The sequence below is a fragment of the Gavia stellata genome, chromosome 4, assembly GCF_030936135.1.
Source record: "Gavia stellata isolate bGavSte3 chromosome 4, bGavSte3.hap2, whole genome shotgun sequence".
NCBI classification, from domain to species: Eukaryota; Metazoa; Chordata; class Aves; order Gaviiformes; family Gaviidae; genus Gavia; species Gavia stellata.
This window is the reverse complement of record NC_082597.1, coordinates 48,266,882-48,278,917: the sequence shown is the minus strand read 5'-3', so window position 1 is coordinate 48,278,917 and position 12,036 is coordinate 48,266,882. Positions and strand designations below refer to the sequence as shown.

The following is a 12,036-nucleotide window of genomic DNA, read 5'->3' as shown; positions in this document are numbered from 1 at the left end:
ATGACAAACTCTGTGTGCAAATGTACATTTCTCTTCATACAAAAAGGAATTTATTGAATTGAAGAAACAGTATTTCTGTTTAAATGAAACATTAGTCCAAATTTGATTTGATCTATACCTCATTAAACAAACACATTTTGGAACCATGTCAGAAATAATTAAATGTCAAAGCACAGTGAAGCATCAAAGTATCCTGACTTATTACACCTTATTTGTGAGGAAATATATATTCCTATTCAAACAGAAGTGAGGCTGAAAAAGCTGTAGGGAGAAAAGGTATTCTACTCCTAGAATCTATATGTTGCTTAGTATGTATTTAGCTACATCAAGTAATGGCATCGATATAACCTCTGCTATAAACTTGTTGCCTTTGTATGACAAGGAAGTGACAGAACAAGTACCACACTATGCAAAAACTTCTCATTATCGATACCAGAATGTCTGTTTTCTGTAGGTCGTTCATTATATTCTATATAATCCAGTTTTCTATGACTATAGCAGAAAGAAAGGTGACACATTCATGTTCATGCACTTACTTGTACTTGGGTCTGACTCTTACCTTGATGTGCTGATTTTGGCTGGGATAGAGTTAATTTTCTTCATAGCAGCTAGTACGGGGCCATGTGTTGGATTTGTGCTGAAAACAGTATTGATACACAGGGATGTTTTAGTTACTGCTGAGCAGTGCTTACACAGAGTCAAGGCTTTTTCTGCTTCTCACACCACCCCACCAGCAGTAGGCTGGGGGTGCACAAGAAGTTGGGAGAGGACACAGTCAGGATAGCTGACCCCAACTGACCAAAGGGATATTCCATACCATATGATGTCATGCTCAGTATATAAACTAGGGGGAAAGCTGGCCGGGGGACCGCTACTTGGGCTGGGCATCGGTTGGAGGGTGGTGAGCAATTGTTTTCATTTGCATCACTTGGCTTTCTTGTTGTTTTTTTCCTTTGTTGTTATTTTCCTTTTCATTGCTATTTTTGTTATCATTATTGTTATTATTTTATTTTATTTCATTTCACTTATTAAACTGTTTTTATCTCAATCCACGAGCTTTCTCGCTTTTACTTTTCCTCTTCTCTCCCCATCCCACTGGGGCAGGGGGGGAGTGAGCGAGTGGCTGTGTGGTGCTTAGTTGCCAACTGGGCTTAAACCGCGACACTTGGTGACCATGAGGTCCATCCCCAAGCAGACCTTTGTAATACTCAATAAAATGTTTCTGAATGTCTCTTTCACTAAATGCAGATGATACACATGCTAGCATGAAGCCTGGCACACTAACACAGCAGAACTGGACATACACATCCGAAGAAGCAGCACATGGTGGAAGAGGAGATACGTCCGTACACTAGTCCTCAGTGGGGATGTCCCCAGTTACCCCGAAAGTTGCAGAGACAAGTATGTGGCAATTTGGGCTGAGCATGAAAAGCAAAACAGGAGGAAGTTACAAGGTCCTTCACAAGGTAATAACCATTTTTTACTGTTTTCCATTGTATACCAGTCAAACATTCTCATCTTGTATTATCTTGATAATGAATTAACCTCTGTTGTTGGTTTGTAGAACATTGTTCTCTTAAACTTGTGTTGTGACAAACATGCACAGATGCCTATGGGAGAAGATTCTCTTGTGATCCCAAAGAACTATAAAGCATTAGAGCTGCCACTGTTTGTACTTATTTGATCCTGTTCTATCTAACAGAAAAAACAAAAATAGTATACTGTATTTAAGCAAATGAACTAAGTGAAATATCACTTAGTCAAATTAAATGAGTGAAACAAAAGTCACTGAAGCTGCTTTTGAAAACAGAAGGCAGAACTGATTAGGTAGTTTCAAATGCCAGAATTCAAATACCTTAAACTGACCTGTGTTTGAAATCTGTACACTTTTTCTCCCCCCAAAATATTATTAATTCTGGGCAGGCAGGCAGTATTTTTTTCCATCAGTTGAACTTTGAAATTTAAGAAATGCTCCTTTTCTTTGGAAGGGTGAAACTAGAACTTTTCAGAAAAAAATCACAAAAAATTGATAAAAAATTCAGGTAGGTGACTCAAAATTGAGTGCCTGTATCACCTCTTTCACCTCCTGTTGGTGATGGTTATTCATTAAACTAAAAATCCCAATGGTACTGTGATCTAGCAATGTTAAAAAGATAAGACTCAAACTGAATCTTGTTCAAAATATAATTTACACAAAAGGGACAATACCAAGAGCAGGTAATGGGAAAAACCCCTACCTGAGTATAGTCACACGTCCAATAATTGGGACATTCACTTGGATTGTGGGATAATTGCTAATCAATGACCTCGATATTTCATCTCGGAAGAGAAATCATGCATCCCATCTCACTTTTTTTTCCTTCTGTTTTGACTAGAAATTTCAGCTTGGATCCAGACACTCTTTTTCAGTAAGTCAGTTTCATAACCAGTACATTTTTACAGTGAAGTTTAGTCTTGTTGAATTAGCATTTTCTGTCTACCACTAGTCCCTCTTAAAAAAAAAGTTGTTGAATGCTGAAATATTAGAACAGTTCTAACCCCAGATCTAAGAATAACTAACCAATTCTAGCTGTTTAATTGGAGTCAAAGCTTTTTGTTTAGGCTGCAGCAGATATGCCATACTGGTATGTAGGTAATTATTGCCCACGTGAAGGGAAGAAAGTTGTCAAGTATCTTGATACTCATCTCTTTACTGCAGATATTAATGATTTTCAGTACTGATAAACTCAGGAATGAGAGATTCACTCAGGGAAGGTAAATAGTAATGCTTATGTTTTGAGTAACCTTGATCTTCGTGTAACAGCTCTATCAAAAATACTCTTCTTTTTCTACCATTTCCTATCATATCAGAAAACATTTCTTAAGACAATATTGGATGTTGGGAACTGGTCTAAAATGCATATTTAAGGTGAACTCACATTTGGGTTAAGTATAATGGTCAAATGTTATTTTTCAAAGAAAATGAGCATGGGGAGAACTGGTTCTGAGAGGTTAAAGAGGCTGAGCTAGGGGGAGTGTATAAATTGGAGATTGACACAGAACAAAGTGTGATTTGAATCTTCGCTTTATCCTTTCAGCACTGCAGGGAGAGTCAGATAATTGACAATTTCATGGATGGCTTCTAGTCTTTGTAATTTTAGCAATTTAATGTCATGTTCATTATTTGCTTATTAAATATAAATATTGTGGCTTGTGGCTGCAGTCAGTAAAATACTTATTTCCTGGCATGCTTGGACACATTCTGAGGTTATTACAGAATGAGACTTACTATATACATTGTTCACTACAGGAGGTCATTTTTTAAGTATAAGGGTCAGAGGTAGTGGCTAATAGGAAAGCATCTGTATGAAAGGAAGGTTATTTCTCTGCAGGAACTATTTTCAGTTTTGTTCTCATCCTGTCTCTCTGTATTTCACGGTATTTGTTACATTTCAAGAGATATCTGGCAAATATTTTAAGCAAACATATGAATAACTTATTCTGCACTTAGGCCAGATTCTCAAACGCAGATATTTAAAATTCAGCTTCTAAATCCATATTTAAGCATAAGTCTTGCAATAGACTCATTTTCAAAGGTGCTGAAATCAGCCAAAATTTCTCTTTCTATTTTGAAAAAGAGCAGCAACTGCTAACCTGGGTAATTCAGAGGAGGTCACTTTATTTTGTGCTTCTGTAAGTGTATGGAGGACATTTGAAAAGTGAAACAATGCTGTTACAGAATGCTGTATTGCACTGGTATCTAGGTCTAGTTTAATTAATTCCAGAGCAGAAGACTGTCTGAGAACATCTATGGGTTGGTTTGGTTTTTCCTGAAATGCCCAGAAATTGATAAAACTTTGCACTCTAGAAGTTCACAAAGATCATTCCTTTCTAACTTAATTTAGTCAGGACTGGAATTACAGATATCACATAACCTTAGTTACAGTTGCTTTCATTACCTATATAGTTGCAGTACATAATATATAAAGAAAAAGAATAATCATGTATCAGCTTTTTGGCCAAATTAAACTGCCTAATTCAACACTAGTCTTTTGTTCTAGCCACTGAATTTCACACGCTCCAACTGATATGGACTTTGTGCTAAATTTGGGGACTTCAAGTCACCCACTTTAACATTTATCTACCGTGGGATTAATTCTATTAAATTTTCAGTGGTTTTAATCTAGACATCTAGATCTCAATTATTTATCCTAAACTCTCCTTCTCTAAAGGATTTGACATTTTTCACGGATCTTCTTTGGGGGTCAGGAAATTCATAGACTAAAAGTGACTATTTCTTTTCACTAGTTATGGAAGATGTCACATGACTACTTTAACTGACAATCCTTTATTAGAGTGATCATCTTCTAGATATGTTTCCTTTGCTAGATTTTTTTCCCAGGATTTCTGGGTATCTGGCTATCATATGACCAAAAATCTCAGTCAAAATAATAACATGTACATTCTGTGTCTGTAAAACATGTTTAGCACATGTTTATGTATAGCGTAAGTTCAATTGTACTTATCTCCACTCTCCTAATATTCTATAAGCCTGAAGACTGCCAGATTGCTTGATGCAGAGCAGATATCAGAGGCAGAAACCCAGTATAGCTGTTATCACTATCGATTTTTTTCTAAAACTAAAACTACTATGCACTGGACTAGAAGGGACTTTACGGATCATTTAATCTAATTCCTTCTTTGAAAGACATCTATATAGCAGTAACACATAATTCCTGGAAAGATCTGGCAATAAAAACCAAAATGAGACACAGAGACAGAATACAATTTTTACAGTTTGACAAACATCATCGATCAGTCAGTAACAGCAACATACAATAAGAGAAGGACAGATTCCAAATGCAGAATAATATCAGAGAACATCTGTCTACCTCAGATGAAGCAATATGCATATGAGACATTGCTGGTCAAGGATGTGTGTTCCTGATACCACTGTAAAATGGTCTGCAGTTGCTCTGACATTAGACAATGAACATCCATAAAGTATTACTATTAGCCATCTGTATTCAAATGTAGAAGGAGAAAGGAAGTACTTTAAAATAACAACAACAATGAAAATGAAATTTTGCTATCTACTTACAGTAGGGAAATAATCAGTTGTTTCTTCAAGTATATTATCTTGGCTTTCCAAAATGCTAATGACATAATTGTTTAAGTCTAGTGTCTTGGGTTTAAGTGGCAAGGTTTTGGTAGTGGGGGGGCTACAGGGGTGACTTGTGTGAGAAGATGCCAGAAGCTGCCCCCATGTTCGGTACAGCCAGTTCCGGCTAGCTCCAAGATGGACCTGCTTCTAGCCAAGGCTGAGCCAATCAGCAATGGTGGTAGCGCCTCTGTGATAACATATTTCAGAAAGGATAAAAAACACTGTACAGCAGCAGCTGGGAGAGAGGAGTGAGAATATGTGAGAGAAATGACTGTGTAGACACTGAAGTCAGTGAAAGAGGGGGAGGAGGTGTCCAGGTGCTGGAGCAGAGATTCGCCTGCAGCCTGTGGTGAAAACCATGGTGATGAAGTTTGTCCCCCAGCAGCCCATGGAGGTGGAGCAGATACCCACCCTGCAGCCTGTAGACGACCCCATGCTCGAGCAGGTGGATGTGCCCTTAAAAAAGCTGTGACTCCAAAGAGAGTCCATGCAGGAGCAGGCTCCTGGCAGGAACTGTGGCCCGTGGAGAGGAGCCCCAGACAGGAGCAGGTTTTCTGGCAGGACCTGTGACCCCAGGGGAGCCCCATGCTGGAGCAGTCCATTCCTGAATGATTGCACCCTACGGAAAGGACCCATACTGGAGCAGTTTGTGAAGGACTGCAGCCCGTGGGAAGGACCCAGGTTGGAGAAGCTCGTGAAGGACTGTCTCCTATGGGTGGGACCCCACGCTGGAGCCGGGCAAGAGTGTGAGGAGGAAGGAGCAGCAGAGACAAAATGTTATGAACTGATCACAACCCCCATTCCCCATCACCCTCCACCCTTCGGGAGGAGGAGGTAGAGAAGTTGGGAGTGAAGCCGAGCCTAGGAAAAAGGAAGGGGTGGGGGGAAGGTGATTTTTAGATTTGGTCTTATTTCTCATTATCCTGGTCTGTTTAATTGACAATAAATTAAATTAATTTTCCCAAGTCAAGTCTGTTATTTTAGTTTTAAAGAGCAGATCCATAAACATTCTTGAATGTTCATGAAACAAATAGGATTTAATTTTTTTTCAGGAATCTCTGGAAATACAAAGGCCTATCATATCTCTATCAGCATCAAAAGGGCTTTGGATCAGGGCAAAGGCGTAGGAAGTATACAATGAATAATATTTGCCTTTTTTTTTTTTTCTCCAGGCAAAGATATATACTGTTGTTACTGTGAATGTGTACCACTAAAGAAATTCAAAGAACAGTCTTTTTGAAGTTGACTGAAATATATTCCATTTGCCTATGTCTTTTTATACTATGAACTGTATCCATTAAGGTAGCCCTAGAAGTTTTAATCAAGATCAGTGCCCTCTGATGTGTGCAGTGAGAAACCATTCTTATGCTGAAGAAGTAACAATCCGAACAGACAAATGGAATGGGAAATACAGTGTTACTACCCTCATCATATTAATAGAAAATGAGAACATAAGCATAAAAGGTGATATTCTGGTTCCTTGATGTTAATAGCAAATTCCCTTTAATTTCACTGAGAAAAAATTTTAGTTGGTCTGTTTGCTCTGAAGTCACTAAGAACAGCTGTGGCAGAGCCAGAAATTCTTCAATTCCCATACACTTTTTTTAGCAGAAAGATCAGTCAATCTCAGATCTTGGCATTTTATAGAGCATTTTTATAAGCATTCTAGATTTCCTTGTCACAGTGTGTTATTCACTTTCTAGTTGTTGAAACTCCTCACAGACTTACAATTGTATTGCAAAATTTGCAAAATAAAATCTAAAATCTTTTAAGAAAAAGGAATAAAGATGATCGGTTTTCACACACCTATTTGAATGATTAGTCACAGGCACAACTTCTGGGATTAAGGTGAAAGTGGTGTAGAGAGAATATAAGAAAGCAGTTAAATACGCATCTATCACAGAATGATAATAGAAAAAGATTATTATAATTTACTACAAATGCTGCCAGCATTAATAATTAAAATATATTTTTAAACAATCTAAACTAGCATAGTGACTTTTAATATGATCACAGACAACTCATTTGAATCCTTTTTACATTAGTCTGTCTTCAAAATGGTTGTTGGAATACAATTGTTAAGGACATTTGCTAAGACTCTCACATCCAGGTAGGAACTGCAGTGCTATGATTTCTCTGTGTTATTCTTTCAAAGGGTACAGCTGAAAAAGGCAAGTTTACATTTTAAGTGACCAATTTATCTGGTGAAGAGCGGAAGCGTCAAGACAACAGCACTATTTGCGTGAAATGTAACGATTAATCTTGTGCATTCAAATTTCTAGTTGGTGGGCTATTTTGGAGCAGTGTACATTTTGATTTTCATTGGCATAATCTAAGTAAAGTCAGAAAAAATTACACCTCTTTCCCTTACCATTTCTAGGTATTGATTGTTTCCAAACTACTGACATACCTAAGTGCTGCAATCTTGCTGCAGATAGAACAAGTAATGTACTTTGGAGTATAAATGCATCTTCTTAAGAAAAAATCTGCCACCTTCTAGTAACTTTATAGCACACCAGTGTGAATTTATATACTTTAAGTTGATCAGACTAGCTGGAGAAAGAATAATGTGGCTGTTCATTTTATCTGATGAATAATAGGAGTTAAATTTTCTTTAGGTCTTACCATTTGCCTGTGAAAAAAATATAAATTTAGTTATTACCTTTAATGAAGATAGACTAGGTCTTTAGCTCTCACATACATGATTCATGGGAATCTAGAAATTAGTACAAACTATTTTTGCACAGAATGTGTTCTGGAATTGTTTTCTTTTTTGTCTGGTTTGTTTGTTTGGGGTTTTTTTTGGTTTTGTGTATTTTGTTTGTTTGTTTGTTTGAACTTCTATTGAGTCTGTATAAAAATTGGTAAGAATGTGTAACTTTTAATACAGAATTTATTATTGTTATGATGTAAAGACAAGACAAATTTAGACTTCTTATAGAATGGTGTTAAGAGGATAGTGTTAGTTGAATAATTTAAGCAAAACAGGAAAAGAAAACTATTTCTTAAGAGTAACAAGAAAGGTTCTACAAGAAACAGAATTTATAACAAACATGTGAATGCATACTGTTTAACGATTTAAGGATAAAAACATGCTATTTATGATGTGAAAAGATCAATGACAGCCTTAAAACTTTTTTTCTGCAGAAGAGATTAAACTAGGTTTAACTTAGCCTAAAATAGCTGCAGATCATTGTGTGATCTCTTCTAGTAATTTTATTCTTATTATGTTGGATTTTGCAACTTTTGCTACAATCATACTTTCAAGTGAATTAGAATAGCATTGTATTGTTCAAGCCCCTTTCCTCTACTCACTGCACTTCTGTGATGTATCAACAATTAAACTGCTAAAGCATGGGCTAGCAGTTTTTGGAAAGAAGGTAGTAATTCCAGGCATTTTCTCACAGAGATATCTACTGTAATTTATATAATTAATTTCTGAGTCAAGATGGTCAGGCCAATGGGTTTTATCTACAAGCATTCTGCAATAGTAGACTAAAGAAAAGCATATAGAATTAACAGTGAAAGTCAAATTCATTTGCAAAGGATTCGGTTTTGTCCTCAATGCATCATTTTCTGCTACACCCTAAATCAAATAGTTGACATAAGATATATCCTGCACAGCAATCAGAGTCAGAAGACACGCAATGAACAAACTGTACGTGAAACACAAGCTTCTGAATTTACGTTTATTGCTCACTAACTGGCTTGAATTCGGTATCTGGGTATTACTAATGGGAGCTGGGGACTGGGGAGGATTAACATATTCACAGTCGTTAGTTAGTTAGTTGAGTCAGATCTTAACATTCATACCTCTCCTCTAATTCAGGTGTCAAATCCTGCAGCCATTTTGTCCAAAGGATGAGTGTTTTGATTGTAACAATGTGCAGAATACTTGTCACAGTTACCTTAATTTTTGACAGCTTTGTGATTATTACTGGTCTGACTCCTGAAGCAATTTGTTCAGTGGAAATGCAGAGGTGACTAATACATACCACTACCAGTGAACGAGTCTAGATATACTGCTTCGGTGTTTTATTGGAAATGTGGGGCTACTTGGTCCTGAGAGAGAACTTTTGGAAAGGGGAATAGAATAACATGTTCTCCACATCCAGGGATGGCTGATTAACTTTCAGTACTTGTAAATTTAGAACGAGCTGTGCTTTGTGTCAGCTTTCCATTTGCTGTATATTCATTATATATGACATTTAGATTTGTTACAGTCTATTAGCTTACAGCTGTGGGCTGATAAGAAGGAATTTCATCAAAATATAAACCTCAAAAATGAAAATCCAAAAATCTGAAATGACAAGATTGTCGCAGTAACTTTACTTTAATTACAGCTCGAAGAGCAGTGGTGGCGGCAACTCATTGCAAAACGCTGAAATGAAATCAATGATGAGTGCCCAGTGGTAGCGCTTGACATTATAGAAATTACAAAAATGATCTTCCTTTCTCATTATAATTTTCAAAGCCCTGCTGCTTTTCTTAAATTGCTGTCAAGTATGTTCTAAATGAAGTAAGGATGAAAATTTGTCTTCTTGGTGTACACTGCAGTCCTGACTGTCTGCAGTAGAACATGACCAGAACTGCTCAGACATAATACTGTGAACAAAAAATGGCCATGGATTAGAACTGCATTAATTTATTGAGTTAATTTCACCTTTGATGGTTTAATTCAAAATAGGAGTTTGCTATATTTATCAGTGATTGCCTACAAATATTACTGAACATACAGTTTTAAGAAGCTGGGATTTTTATTTATGAAATTTATTTACAAGTATGTACCAAATTAATAAATAATAAATAATTAATTTATTTAAATTTATTTTTATCTATTTTCACCCATTACTTAATTTTCAAGAGGCTGTCATCTTCTTTGCACTGACTCCAGGCAGTGAAAGGTCAGCCAGTGGTCGCTGGTTATGTTCCTGTGGTGTCTTGTTACTGAAGATACTGTAGCTGAATCAATGTTTGTACCTAGTATCAGGCACAGAGTTATATCCAAAATGGAATCAGCTAATTACTGAGAGCACTATATTTAAAATTTAAGGACATATTAGTGAAGTTCTGAGAAAACACAGGTTGCTCATGAGTGTAATTTAAAGGTAGATGCTGCCGTTGAGTAGGGCAGATTTGCAAGACTGAGGGCTGTGGAATTTTCTGAACACAACATTTGAGAAGTATTCTTAAATCCAAGGGGACAAGAACTTTTTTCTGATTGTATCATATGCTATTATTAAATCACTTTGTGGACAGTGACTCTTCCTCTTCGGAGATAATTTTTCTGTTTCTTAAATCTTTGGATTGGTTTCCTGTCTAATCTTGCTATAGTATCTCATAGGTAGTTATACCTTACTGATACTGATGCTATTTTCATCACAAATTGAAATAGATAAGAGGATTTCTATTTGTAAACATATCTTGAAATTATTTTGTGTTTATTTCCCCTCATATATTTTATTTCTCTCTTTCAGCTGACAAATAAGACTGTAGGAGAAAATCGACTGAAAAGTTTTTGGACCAAAATCCTTGGAAGCAAATTTTGGAATCGGGTGCTTTCTCCCTGGCTATATGCTACAAATAGTTCTTTTTCTTCAAATCAAAATGGAACCTGAATGCCAGGCCAAGAACACTGCTGGTGATAACTATCTTTGCCTTGTATGAGGCAAGTGGGAGTATCTCAGGTGCTAAGGTCCCAGCCATTTGACACCCAATAGATCAGAAAAAAAGTTTACATTCATACCAGTCATTGTAGGTCCCAGAGCAGCAATAATTTCTTTGACATTTGAAGGGGTGCTTAAGTTGTTAAAATTCTGAATCTGTTTAATTTTCCAAACTGAGTAAAATTATAGCCCTGCAGATAACCTTGCAGTAATTTATTCTGAAGCTACAAGTGTATGGACCACTGTAGGGGTTAAAACTGAAAAAAAAAATTATGAGCCATATATAGATGTATTATGGTAAATTGCACATAATTGCATCTACCTTTTGATCTACTACCAAATCAGTAAAAATGGAGAACATTTGCTGTGCTTGAAGACATAAGGTGGAGTTTCATGAAGACAGTAGAAAGCTTAAAGCAGGCAATCAGTCAGGTTTACTAGACTGTATGGATAAAGTCTGTTGCTGGCCATAAAGAATTCTGCATGGATTTAGAAGTAATTTTGGAAAGATTGTTAATCTGAATGCTAGTAAATACAGGTATGTGGCTAATATTGTACATTTCTTTGGTTTTAGCATGAATTTGACCATAGAGGGGAAAAAAAAGAAGAAAAAAGAAAAAAGAAGGGGGGATTATTTTTTCTGGATGTGTATTTTCTGAATGTGTATTTTCTGAATGTGTATTTCTGCTGTGTATAGGGACTACATCAAGAGGCAGTGTTACCAAATAAAATTTGGGATAGACCCATACCCAGGCAACTGTTTTGCTTTCTGTGAAAACAAATACCCACACGACAACTTCAGCTAATTTAGCAACAATGCAGTCATCTGATGATCTTCCCCAAAAGTGCACATATCTTGACTCAAGACCTGATGGTTATCTACTGCCCTTCAAGTAATTTTTGCCCAAATGTTTTACTGTAGCAAAAGCATTGAACTCTTTTGTGTCTTAGCACAAACTATTTCCTTATTATGTATCACATCATACATTCAGTCAGCCTTTTTTTGGCAATGGTGGAGTCATTGGGAAGACAAGTGATTTAGAGACTCTTCTGGCAGTATCTGAGTATTATGTATAGGAAGACCTAGTGGGAAATAGCAGCAGCTTGAAAATATTCAGGCCTTCAAATAGCACCATTCCAAGAACAGTCTTGGGTTTCTTCTTTGTGTGAAATTCTGAGTATGCACCACCCCATGGGATGACACTTCTGGGTAGCAGCCTGTTGTTG

At 36.6% G+C, this 12,036-nt stretch overlaps 1 long non-coding RNA gene across 1 annotated transcript in view; it reads left to right on the top strand.

Moving 5' to 3' along the window:
• Window positions 1–11,426, top strand: part of LOC132316969 (uncharacterized) — a 177,102-nt gene extending 165,676 nt beyond the window's left edge. Inside the window, exons 2-3 of the long non-coding RNA XR_009483967.1 lie at window positions 1,249–1,466; window positions 10,621–11,426. This is a non-coding gene — a long non-coding RNA (uncharacterized LOC132316969). The remainder of the gene's footprint in view (window positions 1–1,248; window positions 1,467–10,620) is intronic.
• Window positions 11,427–12,036: the final 610 nt, after the last annotated feature.